Genomic DNA, 9,620 nt, shown 5'->3' with positions numbered 1-9,620 from the left:
ACATCTGCAATAATGTGAGAAACGTTCGGACCTGGCTCAATAATTTCAGCGAGAATCTTTTTCAACCATTATTTGTTCTCTCTAAAACATTCTGGACAAAGCCTGTTTGGTACAGGCTCACCCTGTCACATCTGGGTTTACCCTCAGATGTAACCGGCGTCGTCGTCCTCTTTGAGTACTAGGACTAGCCTCTTAGTCTTACATCATCACATTCATAGATCAAAAATAAGGAAGAATGAAAACATTTCGTTAATATCTACTTGGAGGTTTACATAGACCTCTACATACACATAATATGTATTTTTATCGAGTATTTATAGACCCTTCATATAGGAAAGTTACTTAGCCTTCTACTTTTATGGAACATACATATAGACATAAGATAGAATAAAGTCTCAATGATTGTCTCATCTCATACCATCTAAAAGATCACAACAATTTTGGCGTAGCCCTACATCAATGTAAAGAAGCCACATATAGGCTTATACAAATCGTACTCAAATGAATGTAGAATGAACATAAGAGTCTTAGAATATAAAGTTACTCCATAAGCTAGATATCGGCATCGCCCTTGGAAAGTGAGGACCTACACCTTAGATGATAGAGAATATCCAAGTCTTTTTCAAGATGTATCAAATAAGCCCTCAACAATCGGAACCTAAAATGTTTGGGAAAAAAAAGAGAAAATGGGGTTAGTACGCCACATCTACTAAGTATGAGATCATATGCACATATAAGGTCAAGTATGCTAAAAAAGGACATTTAATTAAAACGTTCCATTTTTACCCTTTTAATTGTCTCATGCATAGCCAATCCAGTCATGCAATCAACCAACATAGTTACTAACTCCAACAAGTAGAATGTATATCAACATACTTGAACTCATGACCTACTACAACCCTATCATCAAGGAATAACATTATTAGCATGAATAAGAGTTAACCACATCATAATAAGCAAGACCATTACTCATGTATCATCATCAAGACAACAAGTTCAATGGCAAAGTAAAGCCTCATAACCTTACTTAATCAAGTAATCCCAACAAGAAACCATAACCAGTGCCCAACTTCACATAACCAACCTCTACGGGTGCATAATGACATACTTTAGTAATATAATTAAGTACATGCTCCAAGGAAATAGTCATCATCATATAACACTATTCATAGTATACATCAACATATTACCATCATTTACATCATTATCATATGCGTACATAATAATAACTTCCTAAAGTTCCCATCAAGGCAAACTAGTGCAAGGCATAGATAAAGTCCCTTACCCCTACCTATGCTAAGTGAAACCTTTCAAGTCACCTTAGTTAGTTTATACTTCATTACTTCATTTTCGTTTAGGGAACACTTGCCTTAACCGACATAGACCACAAGAGCTAAGTGTGGAATCCGGTGTCATAAAACCTTAAATCGATGGAAGGTTGTCTACTGTCCAAGGTAAAACCTAATATAAACATAGCTTCGTAGGTGGATCCACTTGCTAGTATCCTATGGTGAAAACATAGTTTATGGAACTTGGGGGAATCATGGAAGTATCACTCTACACCCTTTTTGGGTCATGGGACTATCCACCCCATGAGAACCGTAGTGAACCCTACATTTCCTACTTGGAAAGGTGTCACCCCCTCACATACAAGATCGCTCGGTGCTAAGCTAGGTCCCTTTATTGAAATGCCTTTAAGTCTTTATAACAATCATAACTTAGTTTAGGTCATAGGGTCTAGCCCTTGTGTAATCATCATCATCATAGATCAATAAGAATTGCATGAGTAATAGTCCTTTCATCACAATTCATATAAGTGAGGTTAACACATTACATATTACTTCATAATAGGGAACATTGATAAACATCATCATCCTTATAACATGGACACCCTAAAAAACCTCACAACCATAACCAAGGCATTTCAATTAAACATCATACCATCCTATCAATCCTAAACAAGGCATACTCCAACACAACATCATGACTTAACCACTATTATCCATAAGTTGAAGTAAGGAATAGGAATGACAAGACTTACCAAACCTCCTCCATCGTTCATCATAAAGGTCTTACCATCAAACCACAACTTAACCTAATTAGGTCATCATATCAATATAATTCAATAACCAACATGATAATAAAGATAGAAGATTCACTACACCATAATTCAATACAAACCCAAAGCTTTGAGACAAGATACTTAGGCCAATCTTCTTAACCTAGATAACTTCTCAAGAATTAGTATGAAAGGCTATAAATCATCTTTACTTGTTTATGATTAGTGTAACAACATCATCTAATAGTGATTTAACCAATAATAAAGTCAATTGAATTAATCCCAACATAATTCACATCAAGATCAAACCTAGGTTAAGGGTTAAGGATCATGTTCTTCAATTTGAATCAAAACATTACAATTAACCAAAATCAACTCCAATTAAATGTTATTATATCCATTATATCCTTAAATAATCCATAAACAACTCAGTTCAAAACATTAATTTCGTAATTGGATGAAACCCACATGAAAACTCAACTTCCGAAATATATTTTTAAGGAACGCTTTGAGGAAAGAATATCAAAGATGAATTAGATACCATAGCTTAATTTTTTGTGAATATTTGAAAATGAAATTCATCCCTTTCATAACCTTAAACCCCTTTCCTTGGTAGTCTTCAATGGTGATTTAAAGTAGAGAGAAAAAGAAGAGCAAAGGAAGATAGTTTGTATTAAGAGTTGTAATTAGATTAATTGGGGTTGGGGCCTTTATATGGGAATTAAGTTATTTAATTAGTCTCCCTTTAAACCCTATCTAACCCCTAAAACACTTAATTAATTAAATAAATTAATATTAAAACGTGCAAGAATGTCAAGACCCTCACAGACGGAACCCCGCTGACAGGCCGTCTGTGAGTCGACAGACTACACCTCCCTCCGTCCTACACTTCATAGGTAACTTTGGATAAGTGTGGGACATCAGTGGAACCAATGCCCCGTCAGTCCACACATGGGCCGTAGCCAGCCTCGTCGATGCACACTGCTCAAGCAATGTTGCCTGAACCTACAGGGGTCCTTCTCAAGGGCCCTTGCTTGGTCCTTGGGGAGTCGTACCTAGAAGTTTAAACCATGAAACAACTTAAACACCTATTATCTACTGTTTCACCATTTTTCATAAATTTTCGACACCTAAAAGCTATTCAAATAGGCTAAGGCACGCTAGTACCCCTTTGAACCAACTTTCAGATGTCATGGACGTTCTTGGATGTTTTGGTTTTAAAACTTCCTAATTCATTACAATAAGTCTTAAAACAGTGCTTAGACTCCATAACACCTATGTTAAGCTCTAATACTCGTCTTGGATTTTTCAAAGTGTTACACACCCAATACTCTACTTCCACATCTTATGCATGTCTTCAGCAAATGCAACTCGTCCATTCTAGTGGTCAGTTGCAAATTTCCTCATATTTGTGATCTGGGGCAACTCTTGTTTCCCTCCTAGTTGCCTTAGGACTCGACCAGGAGCATATGGTCTAGTCCCTCTTAACCTAACAAATACCAAGTAAGGAACTTTTTCTGTTCAAACCAACATATTTTTAGTTACCACCAGACTGTCTATTGATCACTATACATCTTCTTCTCTTAGCCCTCGAAGTCTCGGATACAAAAAACTTTCTTCTCTTTTCTTGCTGCAACGATTGTGGTACAACCACCAATCATGATCATGTAGCTCGTCTGACCGCTTTAGGGGATCTGGTTCTTTCGGGTTATGAGTCTTGATCAAATGTCGCATCATCTACCATAGCAGTATCAGATTACACCCTTAAAAGAAGCGTTCTCCGCTTTGACATTTGTCTAAAGCCTTGTAGATGTCGGCCAAAATCATAGGCGCTAAGGTGTATTACTTGGTAAATGATTTATAGTCCACTCCGTAGAAGATGGCATGAGTGACCATAAACACACGAGGATGAATGGTGAATTTTGTCCCTTTAGGCAAAACTATCATTCCAAGTAAGCATATTGAAAAGGCAAGGGGACGTGTCTCCTTCCATTTTTCTTTTGAAATGAACTCGTCTTTATATTTCTCATAAGCCCTTACACGTCCAAACCGATAATATAGTTTTCGGAAAGGTATATTTGGGCCAAGGATCTTGTCCATCCACTCGGTTTTAACCAATGACAGTTTTTTCTCTAATTTTGGTGAAATCCCATATTGTGGGATTTAGGAGATTTGTATCTGGATGTCTTTTCCTTTTTGTTGCACATGGCGACACCTTTATAACTCATAAGGACTTCTTCTATGGTTGGCGTCACTCCACTTCCCCAAATCGAAAGACCATATTCTCACTATCCTAGAATTTCACCATTGTTCCAATTAGACCGGGCCAAGCATTCATCTCTAGCAGTGACGAAAGATAGCCTATGTGTTTTTTGAACTATAATCTTGTTATCATTACTCATGAACCTCCACCATACTTTGAGGAAGGGATAAGAGATTAGAGGCTCGTGTGTCGGATTCATCCTGCAAAACATAGCAGACAAAGTTTAGTTAACCCCCACCCCCGTAGACAACAAAATGTTTTAAGAACACATATACATCCTTCAATTAACACTTAAGCATGATTGTCTATTTTTGGCAATTTGGGGCCAAGTAGACACAAGGTGGGATTCTAATAGGCCCAAGACGCCTTGGTTGTTGGTTCGTTCTAGTTTAAATGCTCCTAAATTCGAGATTTTGGTTCGGCTTTATGCTAGTTGACTAGGAGTGGCTTTTGAAAAGATCGGGATCCCAAACGGAAAGTTTGGGTTGGAAGTCGCGACAACCATTGGACGCAGAACGAGCCAATAAATTGTCGCTATTTTTGAAAGAAATTGAGTATAAAAAAGTCCGGCTGCGTTTCCACAAATCTTCCTTTAATATACTATACAATATATATCGGAAATATGCCATGATATGCAATGCCAGTTTATAAGTTAAGCAAATAAATCACTTATAGGAAATTTAACTATAACATTTAGTCCAAATAGTCAAATCATTTTGGTTAGAAATTAATTAATCCCCGACGGAGTCGCTATTTCTGTTTTAATAAAATATATGGTATATGAAAAAATAACTAAGTTTCGAAAAATCAATTGATCTTATTATTTAAGAAAAATCGACTTTCCAAATTAATAGAGTCGCCAATTGATTTATTAGTAAAAATCAGGAAAACTTAAAATTATTTTCCAAAAGATTTAAATAGATAAAAAAAATTGTTGAAAAGGGTACGAAGTTCAAATGTACATTCCGAGAAGGTGTTAGGCCCTCGGAATGCCTGCTACTTGCGGTTGACCGGAGATTTCACTAAAAATGACTTTGACTTAAACTTCTAACTTTAACTGCATAAAGCTCCTTTTTATTTACATACTTGTTTATCATTATTATTATTTTCCAATTAATTAATTTAGCGAAAAGAAAGAGATCATTTTAAAAGATAGTGACTAAAGGTGGTTGATTAGAATAATAATAAAATAAAGGTTAAGTGACTTGTATAAATAAATAAATATATATATCTATATACATATATATATATATATACATATATATATATATATACATATATACATATATATATATATACATATATATATACATATATATATATACTATTTTTTTATTTTAACTTATTTATCATTATCATTTAAATTAATTATCTATTTTTAAGAGAAAAAAGCTAAGGGGATACCTAAAGGGATGAACTTAAGGGTGTACAAAGACCAAGAAGTAGAATAAAAACTAAGTAAAATTATATGTATATAAAGTAATTTTGAATATATGTATATAAATGAAGATAAATATCTATAGTTGAGATCAATTAAATTGAAGAAATAATGTTAGTCAAACATGAATAAATAAAGAGAGGAAGAGGGGATAGAAAATTTAATTTGGGCTAATCAACCCAAATTCACAAATCTGATGGGCCCAATTTCTTACCTTGTCCTATGTATAGGTGGGCCTTCGTCATTCCATTTTTCCTTTTACACCTGCACTTAAAACATTGGGCTTGTTTGCTTTCAAAAATATGTATAGAGTTTGTGTATACTGATGTATACAAGGTGTATCCAACCCATCTGGGCCTTCCAAGACCTGCATTTTTTGTTGAACTTTATGCACTGTAGTTTTTACCTGCATTTTCACAATTTTTCACCTATACATTGTATATTCCGACTGTATACTAGTGTATACAGTCGGTATATCAACATGTTTTTGCCTTTTTGGGGTTGAAAAGCTTAATTTCAGCATTTCTTTTAATGTTATCGACCTGTACACCAATTTACAGAGGCTGTACGACTCGTCAAAGATAGTTTGAGCCTTTATGGCTCAACGAGAAAGTGCAAGAAGGTGGAGTAAAGTCCATGAAGACTCGAAAAGAATTTCACATGCAAATAAAGAAAAGGAAAAAGGATTAATACACAAACTATCTTGAGATAAAATAAAGAGAGTACACGATTTATTAGAGAATGTGCATAAGCTCAAGACAGTATAAATCGACATAGAATTTTACTAAATATATCGCACATACGCATTGAGAACTAATGAGCTTTAGAAAGAGCAACTAGGAGAGAGCATACGAATCATCTCAAACCAAAAGAATCAATACAGTAGCTAGAAATATATGTATATGGCAAACAAAACATAAAAAGGGAATTCATCTTTACCAACATTCAAGTTAACATATGCATATAAATAGCATATACACAATCATGTGAGCAGGGGGCATCTACCTGTGAACATTTTCTCTATGGAAGACCATTTTTTTCTTTTTTAGGAAGGCATATATTCCAGGGAATAAACTTGCCTACTATTTAAGACTAAGGCAGATAATGAAACACAGAAGACATCAATAACTAAAGTCGCGTTAAAGAAAAGGCTCAACTGCAAAATTAAGGATAAAATCCTCCAAAATGGATATAACTCAAACACATAGATGTTTCTTACCCATAGGTGGTCAGAACTATGCACACCAAAATAGATTTGTCTTCAGAATTTCAGTCTATTCACGATCAAACGCAAAAGAGTTCGAACTACGATTATTCTCATCTATAAACGGTCTATTGCTACATTACTCAAATACATATCATGAATCATATAAATATGTCTTCAAAAGAAACCCACATAGTGACAAATCTAACCATCTCAGATTAACAGGCAATAGATTATCAACAGCTTCAGCTTCATGCACAAGGGTTTTAACAAGAACGATGCTTATTCAATACCTACATATATGTTCGAGAAAAAAAGAGCTCGAACGAATGAACACAACCTATTTGTTGCAGCCTTCAAAGCATGCAAAAGATTAACTGACTGAAACGAGGAGAACACGCCAAAATTTATGCTAACACAATAAAAGTTATGCTCAAACAAAACGGACTTTCAACAAAGAATATAATAAATAGGAAGGCATGATTGTAGCCAAGGAAAACAACACAGAGGCATGTCCTACACATGATACTCAGAATCCAAATAAAAAGTGAACTCAAGTAGGTATTACTTTTTTCTGGGCAGCTAATGTGAGAAAAAAAACGAGCAAACTTCTCCGACTGTGAACGATGCCCAGTTGGACTCGCGTGAATAGAACACCGATAAAAAAACTCAATCAACAACCTGCACGCTCAGTCTCACTGTATGTGAGTGTTACTTCTATATGTTTAGATATATATGTGGGGGTTAGTAGCTCACTTTTCTAACAAATTTTCCTAATCCTTATAATGTTTTTTTCGATTCTCTCCCCACCTCCTCGAACAGTCAATAAGAGTAGCTATATATTCTGGAGAATTAAGGTTGATTTTTAGCAGAAAAATGAATCAAAATCTCCAAAAACCCATCCCAAATTACAAATTTCAAAATGCCTGAAACTTTCATCAATTTGGCTAATCCCCTTTTCCTGAGGATTGCAACTCTATTCTTGAAGAGGAAAGGGAGACAGACGTCTTTGATCGATTTGGTGTCCTTGGGGGAATACGTGGCGCAATCTCGCGCTATAAGGTCGGTATCGCGTGCCTCTTTTGTTGCTGAAGATCGTTGTACAAGAGTGGGATGGGGACAGAGGTAAGAACATTGAAAATTTATTTCAGTCAAATTAGTGCTTCGAGACAGACGCCATTTGGTGTTGTGTTGCGCATCACCGTTGCTTTTGTGAACTCTCCATCACGTGGAGTGCAAAAAAAGGGGTCTCGCAGATGACGTTTGAAGTGGGATGGGACGGGATTATTTCGGAGTTGCTGGAAAATATTATTATTGGGCTGGGTTCTATGTTGTAATGGCTGGGAATTATGATTTGGATGGGCTGTTATTGTCTCGAAATTTTCTTGGGTTCCATTGCTGAAGGAAATTTAGGTGGGCCGATTTAGGGAATGGGTATTAAAGGATAATTAAATAACCAGAGAATTAGACTAAGGTTTGAATAAAAATGAACCAACTAAAGACTAATCGATGATCTTTTAAATTTTAACGCTATAAAGTTTTTTATTAAGTTACAAACCTATGTTTAAAAGAATGTAACTTAAATTTAGACAAAATTAACTTAATAAAAATATTAACTTCTTCCTCTAATGGAAGGAGAAGTCCGATGGGAATATATCACAGGACAGTTAATTCGCTAAATTGTGAACCATGGAATCAAGTCCCGAGAAGCGGCCAATACATCATCATCAGGGAAGATATCATCAGTTTTAGCCTTTTCACCCAACTCTGCATAGCTTCATCCTCCAATCAGGACAAGTGATCGGCAACTTGATTTTCAACTCCTTTTCAATCCTTTACCTCAAAATAAAACTCTTGCAATAATAACACCCATCTAATTAACCTTGGCTTCGCATCCTTCTTTTCCATCAAGTACATCAAAGCGGAGTGGTCAGTACGCACTATGACTCTTGTGCCAATCAAATAGGAGCGAAATTTTTTGAAAGAAAATTCCACCACAAGAAGCTCTTGTTCAGTTAAAGTATATTTCTTTTGTGCTTTATTTAGGGTCTTACTAGCATAATAGATTGGGTGAAGGATTTTATCCCTTCTCTGTCCCAATACCACACCAAGAGCAACCCCACTAGCATCACACATCACCTCAAATGGCTTACTCCAATCTAGGGAAATAATAATGGGCACAGATACCAACTTATCCTTCAACTCGCCAAATGCCTTCTGAGTGGATTCATCAAAGTAGAATTTACATTCCTTCTCAAGTAATTTGCATAGAGGATGTGCAAATTTTGAGAAATCCTTAATAAACCTCCCGTAAAAGCCCTCCATGTCCCAGAAAACTTCTCACACCTTTTACAGATATGGGTGGGGAAAGTCTCTCTATAACTTAAACTTTTGCTCGATCAACCTCTATTCCTGTCTCCGAGATGCGATGGTCCAATACCATACCTTCTTTAACTATAAAGTGACATTTTTCCCAATTTAGCACAAGATTGCAATCTTCACATCTTTTGAGAACCTTGTCCAAGTGATTCAAACACGGATCAAAGGAGTCATCAACAACTCAAAAGTCATCCATAAACACCTCAATAGTGTCTTCCACCATATCGTAGAATATCGAAATCATAATGGAAGGTGGCCGGTGCATTACATAACCCAA

At 35.7% G+C, this 9,620-nt stretch overlaps 1 long non-coding RNA gene across 1 annotated transcript; it reads right to left on the bottom strand.

Annotated features, from left to right (window-relative positions):
* Window positions 1–393: 393 nt before the first annotated feature.
* Window positions 394–7,990, bottom strand: LOC114078473. The gene is made up of 3 exons (XR_003580152.1): window positions 7,533–7,990; window positions 787–900; window positions 394–658 (listed from the first exon to the last, which is right to left on the bottom strand). It is a non-coding gene; the product is annotated as an uncharacterized LOC114078473 (long non-coding RNA).
* Between the last annotated feature and the right edge of the window lie 1,630 nt (window positions 7,991–9,620).

This window comes from Solanum pennellii, chromosome 8 (genome assembly GCF_001406875.1).
Source record: "Solanum pennellii chromosome 8, SPENNV200".
Taxonomy (NCBI): Eukaryota; Viridiplantae; Streptophyta; class Magnoliopsida; order Solanales; family Solanaceae; genus Solanum; species Solanum pennellii.
Note: the sequence above shows the minus strand (reverse complement) of the source record. Positions and strands in the feature narration are given on the sequence as shown.